The sequence below is a fragment of the Peromyscus leucopus genome, chromosome 5 (genome assembly GCF_004664715.2).
Source record: "Peromyscus leucopus breed LL Stock chromosome 5, UCI_PerLeu_2.1, whole genome shotgun sequence".
In the NCBI taxonomy this organism is placed as follows: Eukaryota; Metazoa; Chordata; class Mammalia; order Rodentia; family Cricetidae; genus Peromyscus; species Peromyscus leucopus.
Window position 1 is genome coordinate 9,985,196 of NC_051067.1, and position 22,650 is coordinate 10,007,845.

The 22,650-nt window shown below is 45.1% G+C and overlaps 1 non-coding gene and 1 pseudogene across 1 annotated transcript; both read right to left on the reverse strand.

The window, feature by feature from the left end:
* Positions 1-17,901: 17,901 nt before the first annotated feature.
* Positions 17,902-19,445, reverse strand: LOC114689519 (annotated as a pseudogene).
* A 1,386-nt stretch (positions 19,446-20,831) lies between these two features.
* On the reverse strand, positions 20,832-20,937 carry LOC114689550. Its single transcript, XR_003733930.1, has one exon. It is a non-coding gene; the product is annotated as a U6 spliceosomal RNA (small nuclear RNA).
* Positions 20,938-22,650: the final 1,713 nt, after the last annotated feature.

Genomic DNA, 22,650 nt, shown 5'->3' on the forward strand with positions numbered 1-22,650 from the left:
TGATGATAAATTCCGCTTGAAAAGGTTATAAAGGTATATATTCAGGTTAACAGAACCTGACTTATAAATGTATGTCTAACTATGTATGTCTTTATTAACGGTTCAACACCAGGCTTCTTGAAAAATTTGGATAGGTAACAATGCATGTTTGATTAATATATGTTTGGTTAAGTAAGGTTTATAAATTCCTAAGGTCTACTCAGGTTAGCAGTAACTGATTTGAAGATGTATATATAGCCTCTTTGTCTTTGCTAACTTGGTTAAGCTTTAGCAATTTGGGTAAACTGAGTCATACAAACCCCTGATATTCTATAACGGTGCACTATGAAAAGGATCAGGAAAGCTCCCAGTCTCCCTATGGATTACATTTAAGATTTAAAGTTTTATTTTGATACTAAAGAATCTTCACTTAAATCTCCAGCTCAAATGTTTAAGGCTCAAACTTAGCAGGGTTAAAGCTGTAAAATCTTTATAAAAATCTTATGAAAGCTGCTAACTTGTAAACTGTTAAGGATAATTAAGACATGCAAGTCAGTGGTCAAATGACCAAGTTCTTTAATGTGCTTAAAACTATGCTCGTTGTCATGCTAAACACAAATGTAGTTCATTTACAGGGACAGGCTTTATTTAGCCTCCTGTATGTGTCTTCAAGGTTAAGCCTAAAAGCAGGTAACTAAAAGTAAGTAAAGTTTGCTCAAAACCAGGTATACTTAATAGATAATGGCCCCCAAACTCTTCAGAAATCTGCTAAGTATGGTATTTAAAGTGTTTAATGAAAAAGCTTCCTGTGATAGACAGAAATACCAGCTCTGAGAGGCAGTCCCAAGGTTTCCAAAGACAGTGGGGCACAGATAACTCCACCTGAAATGTGGTAATGCTAACCAATGGGAAACATTCCCCATGCCTCACCTGCTGCCAAGACCCTGCCCACACTGTGGACACTGTTAGATTTTCCACTCTACCTGCCTCATCAAGGTGGGTCAGTTTTCTCAAGTTCTTCTTTCACAGGGAAACCTCTCAATCCTTCTGTGTCTGGCAGCTGGAGGCCCTGTTTGTCCTGTGTAGCAGCTGAGGATGTAATGCTGTCCTGTGTGACAGTCCAAGACCTACAATCTCTGCCCCCCAACAAAGCTGTCAAGACCATGGGAGCCTAGGGTAACCATGCAGCTAGTGGGAAGTCTCTGTCATTTGAATTGACACATAGACCATTTGGATTGTACTTCCTGCTATAGTTTATCCTTCTCAGATCTCTGGTGGTGTTGACAACTAACTAGCTGTATTAGTTTGGCAGCGGCAAGCACCCAGCTCCTTCCCCAAGGCTTCCACGGACTGGTCAGTTCATTTCATATGTAAAAATCAGGCCTTACTTTTCTGGAACTATTAGGTCTCCAGCTTAAAAAAAAAAAAAAGTGCAGATTCATACAATTTCCCTTGCTGACAGGCTTCACTATGAAAGAGATAAACTCACAAAATAGGTTTCAATATGATTTTTTTAAACTATTCCTTTATTTAAAGGAACTTGCTTTGCAATGACTGCTCTCAGTAATCAGCCACCTGTGTCTCATGGTAAATGATTGGATGGAAAGAAAAGGTTTGAAGTTTATGTAAATTGTGAGGGTCTAAGAAAGTAATTTAAGGTGTATAATTAGATGGAAAAATGCAGAATGAGAAATGTTTCAGATTTCTTTCCTTCTTGTTATGCTATTGTTATATTAAGACTTCAAAAGTTCAGAGTTTTAACATTAATCAATGGAGCTCTGATAAGCTATTAATCTAGCTCTGGTAAACACTGACTACTGTTATCATAGTAATAAGCTCAAAATTTTAAATTTTCTTTGGTTGTCTTCCACATACAGACTTAAAAGTGATTCTCATCAGACTCCAAATATCTGTACAATCTATATATTCAGCCTTCAGGATATATAGGAAAGGTGTTCATGCTTTTAACCCAGAATCATTTTTGGGTCCCCAAGCTTTTGCTATGACTCAAAAGCATGAGTCCATTGCTTTTTCTACAGTATAGATGTCAGTACAGATTGCAAGCAGTAGTAATGCTAATATATCTAAAACTTTTTTTTTTTTTTTTTTTTTTTTTTTTGTTTTTCGAGACAGGGTTTCTCTTGTGTAGCTTTGCGCCTTTCCTGGGACTCACTTGGTAGCCCAGGCTGGCCTCGAACTCACAGAGATCCGCCTGCCTCTGCCTCCCGAGTGCTGGGATTAAAGGCATGTGCCACAACCGCCCGGCATAAAACTTTTATCTTTTTTGTAAACTTAATAAAATTCATGGAAGCTTCAGGGAGTTTTGAGACTTGGATCCACCAGTCACGAGTCAAATGGACTCCAGATATGTTCTTCTGTCAACCAATATCCTAAGCTTCCCCTCTAGTGTCTCACACTGAGGGTGGGCTCCTCCTTCCTCTGGTTTGAGGACTCCTCCCCTCCCCCAACTACCAGGACCACAGGCCTGGAATTTTCAAATGTACACGCAAGATAAAAATTTCCCCCTTAACTCCTTAACGTTACCTTCTGTCCCTAGTTGATATCTGTGCAAACAGTTTCCAATCAACTGCAGACTGGAAACTGCTCTAAAACTGCCTGCAACGTGCCAGCCTCAGGCTTCAGAACCTGCATCCCAGACTGCCCCAGGTGGTCCCTACCGAGCATAACTAAAGTCCTCCAACCTGCACCCCTCTCTCCCTTTCTGGCTTTGACCCCCTCCAGCCTTCTTGGCCCCCCAAAAATGATGTCCCTTATTATCAACAAAAAAGTTAGAATGTCAGGTCCCAAAGAATCCCTGGGTAAGTCTCCCTCAGTACCTGTGGCTCCTCCCAGCACTCTCACCCCACCCCTACCCTAAACCTCTCCAGCTCAGAGGCTGGGCTTCCCTCCTCTCCCCTTCCCTCCCTCCCCTCCCCTCCCCTCCCCTTCCCTTCGCCTCTTTTCTATATAATCCAGCCATTTTGGTCAGGCATGCTCTTGGTCCTCTTTCTGTAGGTTCCTGGCTGGCTCACTCTTGGCTTCTTGGTCCTCAGCTCCTCTTCTCTCTCTCCTCTCATCCTCTATTGTTACCTCCAACTCCCATGCCCAATTCAGTCTGTACACTTCCAGATGCCTCTGGCTGAATTCTCCCTCCTATCTGCAATAAAACCCTTCTCCTCAACTCTACCTGGGCAGTTACACCTTCATTTTCATTCTTCTGGTGCTCAAAACCCAGGAGTGGCATATAGGAGCTCCCTCCAACAGACTTGGCCTCTCTCAACCAGGCTGCTGATTTGACTCTCCTAAGGTATGCATTTATTCTTTGTTTCCGCTGGCTTCTGCCATCCACCGTATTCAGCTCCAAATTCTAGAGTCTTCAGCTTTCCCCCCACTACCTACTCTATATACTAAGACTTTAAAAGTTCAGAGTTTTAACAAGGAGGCTCTCTGGGGCCTCTCTAGCCAACCAGCTGAATCAGTAGGCTCCAGGTTCAGTGTGTCATGTGATTTCTCTTGGGGAGATAGGAAGAGACATCTGTGCACCCCAGACCTGGCACCAATGACCAACTAAAGAAATGATTGTACTGACGTCTAACTTGGCAAGCCAGTGAGGGTTTTGTGGTTACTTCCAGAAGTATAGGTGAGAAGTTGCAGGATCAGGTCAGGGATAACAAAAAAGGCCACCTAACCTGGGTGACAGTTTAAAAGGGTTACAATCTGGGAGCTCTCTGCACTGAGAGTGTCTGTCTGTCTGTCTGTCTGTCTGTCTCTCTCTCTCTCTGTGTGTGTGTGTGTGTGTGTGTGTGTCTCCAGCAGTCCTTACCACTTATGTAATTTGGAGAAGTTTGAGCCTTGTGAATCATGTAAGTTCTTTACTTTCTGTCTTCATGAGCCTCCCTTCAGAATGAAAATGTTTTAATTTGGAGAGCATTTAACATTCTTTTTCCAGTGTTTATTTCATTTATTCCACCCCTTCCACAATGTTCTCAGAGACTAAGAGAGAGCATGATAGAGATGCCATTCATAGTGACAGCATCATTTACTCGTTTTTAGGACCATTTCCAGTGGTTATGAGTCTCTTTGGTACATCACCATTGTTAAAAGCAGGTTTTTCTCCATGACCAGTTGAGGCTGACAGCAATAGTTATCTACAGTGCAGGCACAAATGTTCAGAAGGCAATTTGACAAAACACCAGTTAACAAAGCAATAGCAGGTGGCTTCACCAACAGGGCCCGTGACCTCCCCAGTTACCAAGTTTAGTCCTGGTGTATGGTACTAGTTGTGAGTTGCCGCCCATGGAACAAGCCTTGCATGCAATTGGAAAGCAGTTGGTTGCATCCGTGATAGCCATGCCATTATTGTACAAGTAGACACATCTTGCCTGGTATGTTTATACCCCTCAGTGAAGGGCCCATGACTGACCAGGACTGTCGGTGACAGTTCCCACTCGGTAACATGTATAGCATTCTCTAGCAAAGCCCACAAGGAGGGAGCTTCCAGTTTTGTTCCATCCTGATTTCTCTGTGTCCTGTATTAAAAGCGTGTGGGGTCTTCAGCAATAGGGTCTTACTGTCTAGTCCCAACTAACGCTAGTGGCAATATCCTTTATTCTTTATGAGACTTTGGAAGTCTCCATAGCCACAACTCATAAGAATGTAAGCCATGCTTGCTACTGGGATTTTTACCCAACTGTGGTGATATAGTGTGTACCCTAATAAAATTTGCCTGACGATCAGAGAACAGAACAAGCCACTAGGTTAAACATAGAGGCCAGGTAGTGGTGGCACGCACCTTTTCTCCTAGCACTTGGGTGGCAGAGATCTGTCTGGATCTCTGTGAGTTCAAAGCCACTCTGGACTATATGAGATTGACTCAGTCTAGGAAAGAAAACAGAGCCGGGCAGTAATGGCACACAACTTTAATCCCAGTATTTGGGAATCACACACCTTTAATCCCAGCACTTGAGATCTCATGCCTTTGCTTGGGAAGCACTCATGCCTTTGATCCCAGGAAGTAATGGCTGGGCAGAGAAAGGTATATAAGACATGAGGAGACAGAACTAGAAGGGTTTTCAGGCTGAGGAGTTGGTGAGGTAAGGGGGGAGGGGTGGCTGTGGCTTGTTCCTTTGTCTCTCTGATCTTTCAGCATTTACCCCAATATCTGGTCCCAGGTTCTTTATTGAAAGACCATTTAGGAATTTGTGTTACACCCAACAATCTTACGACTTCTGGAAACATATTTTCCATTTATGGAGGATGTCTTCATTTAAAAATTTTAAGTGTTATCTTTATTGTTTTTATAGATATTTTTGCAAACCTGTAAGGCATTCAAGTATATCCAGCAGTTTCATTTCTGTTGCTAAAATACAAAAAGCAGCGTAGGACAGGAAAGGGTTGATCTGGTTTATAATCCCAGTTACAGTCCATTATTTGGGGGACATCAAGGCACAGACTTAATGCATCACACACCAAGTCAAGAGCAGGAAGAGAAGAAGAGAGTGGTTCAGGATCCAGCCCAGAGAATGATGGGAAGGGCAAGTGGCATGTGGGACTGGGATAGATGGTGTAGTCTCTCTCTCTCTCTCTCTCTCTCTCTCTCTCTCTCTCTCTCTCTCTCTCTCTGTGTGTGTGTGTGTGTGTGTGTGTGTGTGTGTAGAGAGAGAGAGGAGAGAGAGAGAGAGACTCCTAGAGGGACTGGGGAGACAGCAGTAGGTAGAGTGTTCACCCTGCAAGTCTGAGAACCAGTGTTCAGATCCCCAGAACCCAGGTAAATGCGGAGGCAGTAGCCATGACTATAATCCAGACCATCCTTCCACAGGATGGGAGGTGGAGATAGGTGAATCCCTGGAAGCTCCCTGGTAGCTAGCCTGTCCCACACAGTGAATAAGAGACCTTGCCTCAAACCTGAAGTTGTCCTCTAATCTCTACACACATGCAATGGCGACATGCATGCACACACACATGTGAACACACATGCACATGTGAACACACACACACATGTGAACACACACACATGTGAACACACACACACATGTGAACACACACACACAATATTGAGACGGGGTGGGGCAGCTAGAGGGCCTTCCCAATAGCTGCTTTGGGGAGAAGTCACCCACTCGCTCCAGAGATGCCCTGGTCTCTCAGGATGAGGGTCTCATCTCCCAACACTGCCACACAGGTGCTCTGGAAGGACTTTATCTTTTCATGAGGGAAGTGACGAGATAGCACACCGAGATCCAGTCTCAGCAGGCTTGGACCCGTGCCTCGCCTCACAGGCTGCCTTGCTCTGCCTTGTGTTCCTCCTCTGGGAAATAGGTGGTGGGAGTCCAGGGGATGTGAACTTCATCTGAGCACTGTCAGACCTCACGCCAGCTGTTGTCCCTTCTGTCACTGCCTCTTGATTTTCAGAGGGCGCCCTGCCCCATTGTGTATTGCTAGCAGCACAGTGGGCATCTGATCAGGAGTCCTCAGGTGAGGCCTTGATAAGCCAAGCCCAGGCATGGGGTTATGGCAGTGGTTCTCAACCTTCCTAATGCTGCCACGCTTTAATTCACTTCTTCATAATGTGGTGATCCAGAAATATACAATTATTTCATTGCTACTTTATAATCATAATTTTGCAACTGTTATGAATTGTAATGTAAATATCTGACATGCAGGATGTCTTATATGACTCCCTGGAGTCGCGACCCACATGTTGAGAGCAAACCACTGCATTAGAGGCTCACTGTGAAGCACTTTCCTTGGCTAAGCTGTGGGGTGCAGGTGGATGGCCAGCTTGCTCTGAAACAGGAAAGCTCTGCCCATGAAGGAAAACAGTGTGGTGGGCAGCAGGTTGGACAGATGAGAGATCAAGGGGAAAAGGCTTAGTGTGTCCCTGACTCTGTGTGTGTGTGTGTGTGTGTGTGTGTGTGTGTGCCCGAGCTAATTTGAGTTGGTTCTCTGTTGCCGAAAGAGTGACTGTAAACCACTCCAGCACCGAATGGAAGCCTGTGTGGGGTGTTAAGTATGGTAAGGTCCTTGCACATTCAATGCTCGGCAGCTGCTTGGGGGCCTTTGTCTCCTTGTACTTAGACCGAGGAGCTGTCTTTCTCCCCTTATTACTGTTTGACCCCTGCAGCAGCCAGCATCATTAGGTGCTTTGGCTTCTCCCTGAGTGGCTTGTGCTTTTTAATTGGCTGCCTGGAGAGCTTGTTAAGAAATCAGTAGGGAAGAATGCTGGGCTCAATTAGCTATGTCTGTCACGGGAACCGTACAAAAGAAGGGCAGATTTCTGTGCATCAGTAGGGAAGAATGGTTTGATTAGCTATGTCTGCTGTGGGAATATACATGAGGAGGGAAGATTGCTGTGCTACAGTCTCCCAGTGGCTGTGAATCAGTCTTTGCCTGACATTATCTGTGCTAACTCAATAGAAGGTAGTCTTACTGATTTTCCAAAACTGACTTCCCAAATTGATGGCACTTATCAGCCCAATTGAAAATTTGGAGATGGAAAGATATGTAGCCAGAGGAGACTGGGAGGCCTGAGGCAGAGGGAGATTCACAAGGGATGTGGGCCAGGGGACATATCTTGCCTCCAGCACCTTCATTCCCCTCCTGTGTCATCTGCATATGAAACAGAGGTCCAAGTGGGTCTGCAGGAGGCTCACCTGCTGACTGAGCCAGATGCTCAGATGTTATCTGTGTCCTGTGCATGTCCCTGCGAGATGTCATTCTTACCAACTCTTTATCATTCCTTGGGGCCTTGCACCAATGTCCTCTTTCTTTCCTATTGCAATAACATCGAAGGCCCACTAAGGGAACATTGTTGTCTGCCAGCCAAAAGAATAAAACCTGCTTCTGACTATTACAAATAATGCTACTATAAACATAGTTGAGCATGTGTTCTTGTGGTATGATTGAGCATTCCTTGGGTATATGCCCAAGAGTGGTATAGCTGGGTCTTGAGGGAGGTTGATTGCCAATTTTCTAAGAAAGCACCATTTTGATTTCCAAAGTGGCTGTACAAGCTTGCATTCCCACCAACAGTGGAGGAGAGTTCCCCTTGTTCCACATCCTCTCCAACATAAGCTGTCTTCAGTGTTTTTGGTCTTAGCCATTCTGATGGGTGTAAGATGGTATCTCAGAGTAGTTTTGATTTGCATTTCCCTGATGATTAAGGATGTTGAGCAATTCTTTAAATGTCTTTCAGCCATCTGAACTTCCTCAGTTGAGAATTCTCTGTTTAGCTCCATAGGCCATTTTTTAATTGGACTGTTGGGAATTTTGATGTCTAGTTTCTTGAGTTCTTTATATATTCTAGATATCAGCCCTCTGTCAGATATGGGGTTGGTGAAGATCTTTTTCCATTCTGTAGGCTGTCGTTTTGTCTTATTGACTGTGTCCTTTGCCCTACAAAAGCTTCTTAGTTTCAAGAGGTCCCATTTACTAATTGTTTCTCTCAGTGTCTGTGCTACTGGTGTTATATTTAGGAAGTGGTCTCCTGTGCCAATGCATTCAAGACTACTTCCTACTTTCTCTTCTTTCAGGTTCAGAGTAACTGGATCTATGTTGAGGTCTTTGATCCACTTAGATTTAAGTTTTATAAATGGTGACAGATATGGATCTATTTGCAGTCTTCTACATGTTGACATCCAGTTATGCCAGCACCATTTGTTGAAGATGCTTTCTTTTTTCCACTGTACAGTTTTGGCTTCTTTGTCAAAAGTCATATGTTCATAGGTGTGCGGATTAATGTCAGGGTCTTCAATTCCGAAGAATGGATAAAGAAAATGTGGTGCTTATATACAAGGGAGTACTACTCAGCAGAGAAAAACAATGACATCATGAGGTTTGCAGGCAAATGGATGGAACTAGAAAAAGTCATTCTGAGTGAAGTAACCCAGATTCAGAAAGACAAACATGGTATGTACTCACTCATAAGTGGATACTAGATGTAAAGCAAAGGATAACCAGACTACAACTCACAACTCCAGGGAGGCTACCTAGTAAAGAGTACCCTGAGAAAGACACAGGGATTGCCCAATGACAGAGAAATGGATGAGATCTACATGAGCAAACTGGGTGTGTGTGGTGGGGGGTGGGTAATGGAGGGCAAGGGCTGGGGGAAAGAGAGCTTAGGGGAGCGGGAGGTACCAGCTGGATCAGGAGCAGAGTGAGAGAACAGGGAGGGAGATACCATGATGAATGAGACCCTACGGGAATAGAAAGAAGCAGAGTGCTAGAGAGATCCCCAGAAATCCACAAAGATACATCCACTGTAGACTACTGGCAATGGTCAAGAGAGTGCCTGAACTGATCTGCTCTGGTGATTGAATGGCCAAACACCCTGGCTGTCATGATAGAACTCTCATCCAGTGTCTGATAGAAGCAGATGCAGAGATCCATGGCCAAGCCTCAGGTGGAGCTCTGGAAGTCCAATCAGAGAGAGGAGGGACTGTATGAGCGAGAGATATTGAGACCAATATTGGAAAAAGCACAGGGACAAATAGCCAAACTAGTGGAAATGCATGAACTGTGAACCAATGGCTGAGGAGTCCCCATGGAACTGGACTAGGCCCTCTCTGGATAAGTGGGACAGTTGATTAGCTTGAACTGTTTGGAGGCCCCCAGGCAGTAGAGCTGGGACCTGTCCTTTGTGCATGGGCTGGCTTTTTGGAGCCTGGGGCCTATGCTGGGACACTTTGCTCAGCCTTGGTGTAAGGAAGAGGAGACTGGACTTGCCTTGGCTGAGTCTACCAGGCAGGGGAGACCTTGCCTTGGAGGAGGTGGGAATGGGGGGTAATTGGGGGGAGGGCTGGGGGGTGGGAGGAGGGAGCATGGGGGAATCTGTGGCTGATATGTAAAATCAAGTTAATTATAAAATAAAAATATATAAAAAAATAAAAAGAATAAAACCTGCTTCTAGATAGAGACATGCCATTGTCTCTCACTTGAGTTAATCCATTTGGCCAAGGGACTACCCCTCAGGAATGCAGAAGCACATTAATCTGTGCTAAAGAAATAGGTGGAATAATTATCCCTTCAGTAAGATAACCCTTCCCAGAATTCCCACCCTGAGTGCTTTGCTTATAGAATAGCCGTACAGTGTCCTCAGTCTGCCTGGTTCTCTGAACTCCTCAGAACAGTGGGCTTTTCCTTTTCTTCCTTCTGTCTCCTTTGTCTCCTTTCCCTGCGTACTCTCCATCACTTTGGACTTCACTTTTCTTTCAGCTCCCCTCCCCACCAAGGTGGTTGACTTCCATGCTGGCCTGATTCAAACAGAATGGCCTTTTCTCCACCTTCCTCCTCTGGGAAGCTTCTGAGATTTCCAGCTTGTATGCCCTGGAGCTTTTCTTCTAAATTCTCATCAAGTTGCACTTAAGATTCCTTTTGAGTTTATTCTTAAATCTTTTTTTAAAATTTATTTTATAATTTAATTTAATTTTACATATCAGCCATGGATTCTCCTGTCCTCCCTCCTCCAGCCCCCTCCACCCACACTCCCCCCAGCCTACCCCCCCATTCCCATCTCCTCCAGGTGGAGTTCCAAGAGTCCAATCAGCCAGAAAGAGGAGAGATTCTATGAGCGAGAATTGTTGAGACCATGATTGGAAAAAGCACAGGGACAAATTAGCCAAACTAGTGGAAACACATGAACTATGAACCAATAGCTTAAATCTTTTATTAATGAAACTAAGAACCCCAAATGGAGACTGATTTCCTGACAGCATGTAGTGGCCACAAAGGGAATCCTCAAAACTTCCAGCAACACTCCCTCTCTGACAGAGCGGTCTAGAGCCTCCACTTGAGATGAGCTATACTGTCCTGGGTCTGTGGCCCCACTAGGCTGTGATATAAGATTTTTTTTACCATTTACTATCTAGCAAAATTCATGCACAAATATTAAAGGACAAATGGGGAGCCTGAACTGAGTCACAAGCTCAGTTGCTTGCTCCTTGCTCCAAAAAGCCCGCCTCTTCCTTGGTTACATCCATCCCCAATGAAAACCTCATCTCTTGGACCAAAATGCTCCTCTCAATTGGCCCGCAGACCAGTGACAGAATTCCTGTAACAAGGCTGTGCATCCTGTTCTGCTTTGGTCATGCCCTAGCACCTGGCACGTGACTTGGTGCAGCACAGGTGTTCCGTTGATGCTTACTGAATGGACAAGTTCATAATTCCTTTACAGAGACACAGACAGCTAAGGAGCCAAGGAAGGGGATACCCTCTTTGCCTCAGGACTTCCCTGATGGTCTGGTCCCTGCTGCTGGGAGGTGGCCCAATCTCTAGACCTGCCTTCTTCTCTGAAGGCTGTGTAGCCACGGCCAAGGCCAAGGACACTGCAGTCAATTAGAGGCAGTGTTTACATGCTAAGGCCTGTTTTTCTCTGCACTTCCTGCAGATTGGACTGAATGTGCTAAATGCATAATGAATCTGCTAAACTCTTTAATGCACTTGCAATTCTTATTGATTTCCTTGATGATTACATGTAATTTGCTGAACTGATTTGGCTGTGTGACTTGAAAGGCATTTGTGAAAAATCTCTGTAATTTGTCACTCAGCTCACCCTGGACTTTAAAATGAATGCAGAGACACATTAAGAAAACATTCATGGTTGTGATCTGTGTTATTTTTGATGGATGGCCCATATTCAATGAAACAAAAAAAAATTTACTGAATTCCATTCATGTGCCAGACCTCATGGGAGCAACTGGGGTTTCATTATTGAATAAGAATGGTGGCCTTAGGCGCAAAGCTACACAGAGAAACCCTGTCTCGAAAAACCAAAAAAAAAAAAAAAGAATGGTGGCCTTGAGGGGCTCAGAATCAGGGGGCTGGGAGGAGAGTGGTGGGTGGGCAAGCTCACAGGTGCTTACAAATCAGGGAACAAGGACACAGGAGAGCAGTTAAACTTACTTGTCTCCCCATGAGATGTCACATTTACCAACTACTCCTCTTCCTCCGAGACCTGCTTAGGTGTCCTCTTCAGTGTCAGACACGTGGCTGTGCCGTGGCCGGGTCTTCAGGAGGACAGTGTGTTTGAATATGAAATGTCCCCCACAGGCCCATGCGATTGTACAGTTGGTCCCTGTTGGGTCTGTTTGGGAAAATTATGAAACCTTTAGGAGGTGGGGCTTCACTAGGTAGTGGGTCATTGGGGGCAGACTTTGAGGCCTTGTCTCCTGGCCCCACTTCCTGTTCACGCTTTGCTTCCTGAGTGTGGATGTCATGTGACCCCATCTTCCTATTTGCTTTTCCTATTTGCTCTCATGTCTTTACCACCATGGTAAACTGTATCATTTTTTGGAACTGTGAGCCCAAATAAGCCCTTCTGTCCTCAAGTGGCTTTTGTCAGGGTATTTTCCTCCAACAACAGAAAGAGAAGCTGGGACAGATGGTGACCTTTGAGTTGGTGCCTGAGTTGGACTTGGAGCTGGTTCTGAGCGGGACTCTCCAGGGAATCAGTCTCAAGAGCTGGAGGCAGCTGCCGTTCTCACCTCCCACTTCCTCAGCGACGGTGCCAGCCTTCCTTCCATACCTCTCTGCTCCATCCTCCCCTTGCCCCAAAGGGTCCAGGTGGAGCCAGGTGTGTGCCCCTCCCACAGCCACCACAAATCTTCACCTCTACAAACCCTTGTGTGCTGTGGCATCGTCTAAGAACAGCAGGCAGTTGAGCGTAACACACCTCATCTGGTGCTTTCCTTCTGGAATCTCAGCCTGAAACCCTGTCCAGGGTTGCTAACCACAAAATCTTGAGATCCGTGAAGCAAGGATTGAGCTGTTACTAATGTCTACAAGAAAAGAGCTGAGTATGGGGTCAAGTTCTGGCTAAGCCCAGCAACAAGGCCAAAGGGATGGAAGGCTGGAAAGGGCCCATTACATCTAGAGCTATTGGAGGGAAGACCTGTGTTTCTCCTGCATTGGGAGAAGAAGAGGGGCCTGGGGGCATGCACACTCTGTGATGTGGTTTGGGAGAAGAAGGTTGGCAGGGAAGTGCCTGCTGAATTAGGGCTGCTTGAAGTTGAGTCCAAGTTTTAGTCATTGTTTGAGAAAATGCTCACATTCAGCAATCTCAGGTGGTCTTTTGTTCTCTTGGTGACAACTCTGTCTCTCCTCACCTTCATCTCCACCACCCTTGTAATCAAATTTAAAATACCTCAGAAATTTTCTCTTATCCAGGTCTATGGGCCACTCAGGAGCTGAAGTTGGCTTCAGTGAAGCATTGGGGGACGCTGCCTCCTCTCCCAACCCCTCCTGGGAAGACTGGGCCCATACTGATTCCCCAGCCAGGCTCTGTGTACACATCCAAAACACGGATTTCTATTCCTATTTCTCTGTCCCCAGCCTCGTCTCCCTCTCAGCAAAATGCATTCTCATTCATCCTGGTTAAGCACTTGGTCACCCGTTTTTTAAAAATTCTCTTTCTACCTGACTGGTATGCTTTGAATATAGTCTGTCCTCTCTGAAAATCAGGTTGGAGTTTCAGCTCCATGATGAGACATTAGGAAGGTAGACACAAAATCCAACTATTGTGTTAGAGGTTGTCTTTGGAATTGATGGGAATTAGATAAAGTCATCTTGGGGCAGCCCCATGATTGAACCCTGGCAACTTTATAAGGAGAAAGCCCAGATAGTATATACATACTCTGTCTCATATAATGCCATGCCCTGTCCTTTGGGGCTGTGATGGCTGTTCTTGGTTGTCAACTTAACTATACCTAGAATTAACTAAAACCCAAGCAGCTGGGCACACCTGTGAGGAATTTTTCATAATTAAATCATTTGAAGTTGGAAGCCCACCTTTAATCTGAATATTTTGAGGTGTGAAGATCCACCTTTATTCTGGGCCACACCTTCTGCTGGCAGCCTATACAAAGGACACACAGAAGAAGGAAGCTTCTGCTCTGCCTGCTTGCTCTTACTCTCTCTGGCAAGTCCATTCCTTCACTGGTATTACAGCCTCCCTTTTTGGGATTCCTTCCTATACTGAAGACCAGCTGAGACACCCAGCCTCATGAGCTAAATAACTACTGGATTCTTGGACCTTCCATTGGTAGACAGTCATTGTTGGACTAGCTGGTCCACAGTTTGTAAGCCATTCTAATAAATTCCATATATTCATTCTATCAGTTCTACCCTTCTAGAAACCCTGACTAAAACAGGGATGTTACCTTCAGAAAGACATCACCACAGGTAGCCCATTGACCTTGGACATCCAGAATCATGAAGTGTACTGGATAGTTTTTGTCAACTTGACACAAAGCTAGAGTCACCTGAAAAAAGGGCACCTTGTTTGAGATAATGCCTCCATAAGACAGACCTGTAAGCAAGCCTGTGTGACATTTTCTTGATTAATGAATCATGTGGGAGGACCCAGTCTATGGTGATTTGAATAAGAAAAGACCCCTAAGACTCACATATTTAAGACTTAGTCACCAGGGAGTGACACTATTTGAAAGGATTAGGAGGTGTGGCCTTGTTGGAGGAAGTGTGTCACTGGGGCTAAGTTTTGAATGTTCAAAATCCCATGCCAAGCCTAGAGTCTCTCTTGGCCTACAGATCAGGATATAGCTCTCAGCTACTGCTCCAGTGCCATGCCTGCCTGCCTGCTGTCTGTCATGAGGATAATGGACTAAACCTCTGAAACTGTAAGCAAGTCCCCAATTAAATGTTTTCTTTCATAAGAGTTGCCTTGGTCATGGTGTCTCTTCACAGTAATAAAACACTGGCTAAGATACAGCCCGTTGTGGATGGTACCACCCCTGAGCATGTGGTCGTGAGTTGTATAAGAAAACAAACTGAGCAAGCCATGAGGAATAAGCCAGTGATTCGTGTTCTTCCACGGCCTTTGCTTCAGTTCCTGCCTCCAGGTTCTAGTCTTGAGTTCCTGCCCTGACTTCCTCAGTGATGGGAACATCAGAGGGGTCTTGGTAGTGTTTAGACATTAACAGATGCTGAGAACTTGAGGCATTTTCAGCAGAGAACATCCTACCTAAACCCACATGGGTGGTGAATGATCGCTATTTCCATGGCTTGTTCTTTTCTCCTCTCCCCTCCTCTGCTTCCTCGGTGTTAACTCCATTCTCAGACCTCATGTCTGATGAAATGGCTGCACTGGCTCTAGCTTATCTACTGTCTTTCTTCTTCTTCTCTAGATGGGAAGAGCCACAGTATATTTCTTAAATACTTAAATTGCTCTCTTTGGGCCAGGTTCTCCACTCTAACCCACTCATGGTGACAAATACTGTGGAATATTCCTTTACACTGTGTGAATATATGTTGCTGTGGTTGGTTTAATAAAGAAGCTGACTGGCCAATAGATGAACAGGAAGAGACTGGGCAGGAAAGCCAGACTAGGAGGACAATGGAAAGAAGGAGGGTAGAGTCTGAGGAATCTCAAGCCAGATGCAGAGGAAACAGGAAATAAACATGCCATGCTGAAAAAAAAGGTACCATGTTGCAGAGTGTAGATAAGAAATATGGGTTAATTTAAAATGTAAGAGTTAGCTAGTAACAAGCCTGAACTATTGGCCAAGCATTACAAATAATACTGAGTCTCTGTGTCAGTTATTTGAGAGTGGCTTCCGGGATGGGAAAACTCCACCTACAAATACAATACCAACTGGCCAGGCTTTGGCAAATGTCTCTGGAAGCAGAGTGGGATTTGGTTTTACCAGAAGCAAAAGTCCTGACAAGGCAGGTGGAGAGCCACTTAGGAGATCTGATGAGTCCATTTATGATTATTTACTCACAATCTGCAAACAACTGCTCTTCTCTGGTGGGTGGGTGGTGGCAGCAGCTTGTCTGTGTCTTCTGTGGCCTTGGTGCTAGGACAAGTGACAGTGTGAATTCAGGCAAGAAAGTAAGTAGTCCAGGAGGGACGCTGTGGTGAGACCAGAGTGCCCAATCCTCAGAAGGTCAAGTTTTGGATTGGAATTTGCTTCCTGGGTGACCTCAACATGCACTTATTTCTCTGCCTCATCCCTTATCTCAGGAGCACAAGAAAGGTTTCCCTCAGGGAGCTGGAGAACTTGGGCAATCCTCGGCCCAGCATCATAGCTTCACACATAGTAATGGCTCTGACAATTCCTTCTGTTCATAATAGACTCAGTTGTAGGTGAATCATTGACTCAGAAAGCATTTGAAGAAGAGAAGAAAGCAGTCCTATTTCTTGCAGAAAAGAGCCTGAATTTGTCAGCGTGAAACACATTCCTTCAGACTGCAGGACAGAATACTGCAGAAGTGGTCAGTGGGAAGGCACAGACCAGGGGCTTCTGTGCTATTTCTAGGCATTGAAGGGGCCAGCTATCCAAAGGCGTTCACACCTGGTGACTTCCCAGGCTTGTCCTCTCTGTGCCCATGTCCCTATTGACTCTCCAGTCTCTGGAGCTCAAAGTCACATTTTTTTCCTTCATCCACAGGAAAAAAAATGACCCACTTATCTGCATTCAAGAGAATCATCCATATTTCATTCTTGCCCCTAACGATGGCTTCTTTACCATTTTCCTTCCATCCCATTTTCCTATGTCAGGCTTCACTGCTGCTGGAATCAGCCTGTAATTTCCATTCTGTAGCCTCTTCCCCTTTGGGTGATTACTGCTCTCCCCATGTAATTACCAGACTCCCTAAATAGAATTTTAATGACCGTAAGACATTTCATTGTGTGTCTGGGATTGTTGTATTTAATCATTTGCTATTTTTTGAACCTTCTGTGGTTTCCAGGTTGTCACTAGGGGCTGATCACTTATCAATGACTCATTTTCTGTGAAAACTTATTTCATATCTCTGATAACATCATGAGGAAGCAATTTGGGATGCAAAAATGCTGCAACAAAGGTTGGGACCTGTCCTGGGCTCTTCTAAAGAATGTCAAACACTATAGTCTTGTAGATAAACATCAGGCCTGTTGGGAATGCTGTATGCATGTAGCTATGCTTGCGGAAACATGAACATGCACATGTTCAACATTCGTAGAAATGCCTGTGCACACATGTAGCATCTTCTGTGAGTCATTCCTAATATTGGGAAGATCCAGCCTTTGTAACTAGGGAAACAACTCTTTAAAACCCCCAGACTGGCGTCAGAGGAGTCCAAGGAGGCTTACGTGGCTGCCACTAACCGATAGCTTCTGGTTGAGACACCAGACTAAAGCATAACCGTAGCTTCCCTCTGATATCAAAGCTGCGAGCTAAAAGCTTCCACTTCCTTCCCTGAAGAATGACCTCAGGCCACTCCTTCCCCTTAGGCACAGCTCCATATCTTTTTTCTGGCTTTCCTGGTCCTCAAACACCTCTCAGGGGGTGCAAGAGAACATGTGAAAATTAATGGTTGAAGGTTTTGCATTTTTATACAAGTTTCATGTGTGAAAATTGGTCTATATCTAGGAACATGCACACTGTACATGGCGCAGATAGGCAGCTTGGTGAACAGTGTTCCATGGAGCGTCCTGGGTACCAAGTCCCAGACCAGCAAATCAAACAGAGGCCAGTGGTTCAGAAGGCTTTCTGCTGTTCTCGATAGTGTAGCTCTCTGTATGCTGCTAAGAGAGGGAAGATCCTGATGTTTGTGTTCATGTTTTTATTATGATACTCCAGAACAATGCAGCCTAGCTTGCACAGCTTGGGGGTTTCTATAGATGAACTCAATGGTCTGTGTCTTCTTGTCTGACTCCTTTAGCTCTAAAATATGTGCTTCATATTCATCCATTGTCCTGTAACATTTTCAATATATGTTATTATACTATTTTTAAAAGTGAAGCTTTATTAGAACACAGCCATGGCTCCTCCCTTCCTCTTCTCCTGAGAAGTAAGCTATTATTCCCATGTCTCTCCAGTTGAACTGGCTGAGTTGTTTGCTTGGAGGGGATTACTCAGAGACCAAATTGCACGTCCTTATCTGACCCCTCTCCATTGCCTTCAGTCTTGACTGGGGCTGGAGGAGCTATGGGAACAGCAGTGGTGGTGCAAATGCATCAGCCAAGAAGGCCTTGACCTTTTCAGCAAGTGGGGAGGTGTCCTCAGTCTCCACAGACCAAGCCAGGACCTGCTTGTACCCACTGATGGCAGGGTGTGTTGAGATAGTCAGGTAACCAACATGCAGACAAACAGTGGCAGCATTTCAGACACCCTCCAGGAATCCAGAGTGCAGAGTCTGCTCTGTGATGTCACGCACTTCCAGGCTGTAGGTGCTGTCACTGTTTAACACCTGCTGGGTGATCAGCCCAAAGAAGAAGGGGAGACGCTCAGTCTGTGCCTCAGTGTGGCTTTGCTGGCTCTCACTTTGTCTCTGTCTTTACCAGCTCACAGCAACCAGAAGTTCAGTGGTGCCCCTGGAGATTTTAGAGGAGATGCCCAAAGGCTTGGAAGAAAGAAGTCTTCTTCTTCTTCCACCCAGACCAGTCAGTTTCTGGGCTGGCACAGTGACCTCACATGGGGTGATGGCACCAGCATGGGCAGCAGCCTGCACTTTACTGTCCAGCAGCATATCCCTGAGGTCAGTGAGGTCCTCATTGGTGAACACAAAGCTCACATTTCCCCAGCTAGGCGGCAGCAGTTTCTCCAGAGCTGGGAAGTTTACAGATGCCCCTGGACAGCAATGCACATCCTCGGCTTCTTTCTCATCAATACCATAGTCTTCCCTCCCAGGGACATGCCAATCTGCTGATCTGCTTGGAGCCCACAATGTCTGCTCCCACAATGAAGCATTTTGGATAGCTGTAACATGAATCTTAAAAGGTCTTATTAAAAAAAACAAACCCGGAGCCAGGTATTGGGGTGAACGCTGAAAGATCAGAGAAACAGAACCAGCTACAGCTAACCTCACATTGCCAATTCCTCAGCTGATCTTATTTACTCAAACTGAAAGCCTCTGTGTCCTCATCTGAATGGATCTCAGCTGAACTGCTGCTAAAAGCTTAACCAGGCCCTAGTTCCTGGCCCTCACACCTTATTACCTTTCTGCTTCCTGCCATCACTTCCTGGGATTAAAGGCATGTGTCACCATGCCTGGTTGTTTCCAGTGTGTCTTTGAACTCACAGAGATCCAGATGGATCTCTGCCTTTGGAATGCTAGGATTAAAGGTGTGTGTGCCACCATTTTCTGGCCTCTATATCTAGTAGCTGTTCTGTTCTCTGACCCCAGATAAGTTTATTAGGGTGCACAGTATTTTGGGGAACACAATATCACCACAGATAGCCATCTAAAAGATCTTAAGGAAGTAGGTGGACTTTCAGGTTGCCCTGTTTTTCCCGGGCATCATAGCAGTGTGTTAGGGATTGCTACCTAGGGTTTAAAGATGATGTCACTCTAATGAAGATGCCTGACAAGAGATCTTTTTTATTTTCTCTATGGCAATTTTCTCTGCCTAATGGTGGACATGAGTAATTGCAGTGGTGCTTGTAGGACCCTCAACACTTGAGCACACTTGTTCCCCTGTGCCTGTGAGTTCCACATTTGAGGACTTAATCAAGACCAAGAAATTCCGGGAGGAAAGCCATCTGTGATGATCACAGAATTTCTTTCCTTGCCATTATCTCCTGGAAAATGCAGTATGAGGTACTCTCACAGCATTTGCAATGCATTAGATATCATAAATAATCCAGAGATGACTCAGTCTATAGGTAGAAATACACAACTACATGCAAACACTATAGCATTGGATGTAAAGGACCTGCATCCTCCAATCTGGGCATCTGCTGGGGATCCTGGAGTGACAGATGTCCAGGCTCATGGCCTTTGTGTCAGAGTTTGTTGACCCATGCATTGGCCAGTTGATGGGTAGTTGAGCTGCTTTCCAGTTTGAAGGTGTCCTCAGCAATTCCTCTAGTACCTGTCAATACCTTTCTCTGATACAGTTGCTCAAGATTTTCCTGTGGCATACTCAAGATAGAGAGATTCACAAGTCCAAAGCAATCGAGCCTGTTTATATTCTCCATGTCTATGGGTTCTTGATGCTCCACATCGTCCTAGCACCCACATGTGGCCAGACATTAATAGTTTTGTGAAGTGCTAACTGAGAAATAGAATCTTTCTTTCATTTACTCTCTACTAAGTAATGATGGTGAACATTGAACATTTTGTGCATTTGTGAGTTGATTGGGGGGGGGCAGAGGACTCTTGCTGTTTCTTCTCCTGTGAGTTTCTTGTTGTTTTCAGAGTCTTCATTTAGTTATTTATCCTGTAAACATTTACCAGAATTCAAGTGGAGTCATATATGTAAAACTTTAATAAGAAAATACCCAAAGAAACAAACTCAGGAAGCTGTGATCTTGCCTAGATACACCTGGCAGTAAGAACAATGACTGGGAACAAGGTCAGAGACCTGCAGAGACCACTACAGCCTGGCAGAGAAAATGCTTCCGTAAGGCCAGAAAGGTCAGATGTCCAGCAGCTGCCTGTCTGGGCGGACTGGCATCACCTGTAAGTGACCCATGCAACTGAGGGTGACTGCTTTATATGACCCTTTACAAGTCCCCTTGCAAACCATTGTCTTTCATTGCTCTGTGGATATGTCCTCCTAAATTTCCCCTGTGTGTGCCTTCTAGGTCAGTTCAGTCCTCAGAGACTATCCATTTGTTATTTAGGTTGACAGCCTTTCCGTGCCTGAGTTATAGGACTCCTTTACAATGTCCTGTTCAGCAATGTCCCATGGGACCTTCCCCGACCTGTGACTACTCACAACATTTTGTCATTGATCATTTTCACCTAACAGCTTTCAATTTTAATCAAATCAACTCCTTCCACTATAGTTTGTGTCTTTAAATTTTTTTAATTAAAAATAGATTTTTTCATACACTATGTTCTGTCTGATTACAGTTTTCCCTCCTCCAACTCCTCCCACTTCTTTCATTCTTAAAAAAACTTTTCCATTTAAGAAAATGAAATGCTTCATGAATTTGCATGCTGTTCTGACACAGGGTCCACACTCATCTTCCCTGTATCATTCCATTTTAGTGTATGTGCTGCTGAAGCAAACACCTTTCTTCCTCTGCATCTTATTCAAAAAGGTTAAATTATCTGGACATTAAAAAGGATTTTCCTCTAACGTCTTCAAATCGTTCTCTGCCGGATTCTGGTGACAGCATATTCATTCCTTGGGCAGTTTTGTGAGGCAAAGCTTTATGCTCTCTGCTGAGGTCAGGAACTGAGTCAGTGAGTTCCTCAAGGTTCATAGCTGAGAATGACATGGAGAGAGATCCATGTACACAGCAGAGATCCACGTCCACAGCAGAGAGGGATCCACGTCCACAGCAGAGATATCCACGTCCACAGTAGAGATCCACGTACACAGTAGAGAGATCCACGTCTACAGTAGAGAGATCCACGTCTACAGTAGAGAGATCCACGTCTACAGTAGAGAGATCCACGTCTACAGTAGAGAGATCCACGTCCATAGCAGAGATCCACATCCACAGCATAGATCCACATCCACAGTAGATATCCACGTCCACAGCAGAGAGAGATCCACGTCCACAGTAGAGAGAGACTCATGTCCACAGCAGAGAGAGACTCATGTCCACAGTAGAGAGAGACTCATGTCCACAGTAGAGAGAGACTCATGTCCACAGTAGAGAGAGATCCATGTCCACAGCAGGGAGAGACTCATGTCCACAGTAGAGAGAGACTCATGTCCACAGTAGAGAGAGATCCATGTCCACAGTAGAGAGAGACTCATGTCCACAGTAGAGAGAGACTCATGTCCACAGTAGAGAGAGATCCATGTCCACAGCAGGGAGAGATCCATGTCCACAGCAGGGAGAGACTCATGTCCACAGCAGAGAGAGATCCATGTTCACGGTAGAGAGAGATCTATGTCCACAGTAGAGAGAGAGATCCATGCCCACAGTAGAAATCTATGTCTACAGTAGAGATCCATGTCCACAGTAGAAGAGATCAGTGTTCACAGTAGAGATCTGCATTCACAGTAGAGAGCTATGTCCCCAGTAGCCCAGAACTTGCCTGGGAGTCTCCCTGTAGCCACAGGTTTATTTCTTTCCTTCTGGACAGATTGGACAGCAACTCTCAGTTCACTCCCATTCTCCAGTAGAGGGCAGCTCATCTCAGAGAAGGAAGTGGGTTCTGGTCACTTGTTAGGGTCAGAGTATGACTTCCTACCTGTGCCTTCATGGGGCATGTGGTTAGTCTGGGTACCACCTGGGTTCTTGGCATCCCATTACAGGGTACTAACTATGCCAGCTTCCTGCCCATGTGGCTTTGGGTCCTGGCAGGTGAAGACTCCTCTAGGGCAGGCAGTGTACTCCCAGTTAGCTCATGGCAGAACTGCAAAGGCAGCCCCTCAAAAAAAGGCCTTTTTTTGGGTTCATTTTGCTTTTCTTAGTAGTTTGAGGTCTGCCTGGCATTCCTGGAATGAAAAGCTCCTGAAAGCAATTTGCAGAGAAGATCCACTTTTGAGTTACCAACAGAACTTGGGTCCCTGAGAGCTGGGCTCTAGGCTGGTTCTCCATAGCTCTGCCAGGATGTAGAAGTGACCATGTTGGTGTTCATCTGACTTTGACAACTTATGACTTGCAATGAACATCACATACTCAAGTGGTCAGCCCCACTACTTGATTATTTTTGCTCACAGGACCTAAATCCAACATTTCCTCTGGTAGGCTCATATCCAAGCCTTTCCCTCAAACTTTAATGTGCCCACTTGGATACTTCATGTCGTAAAGAAAGCCACCATTT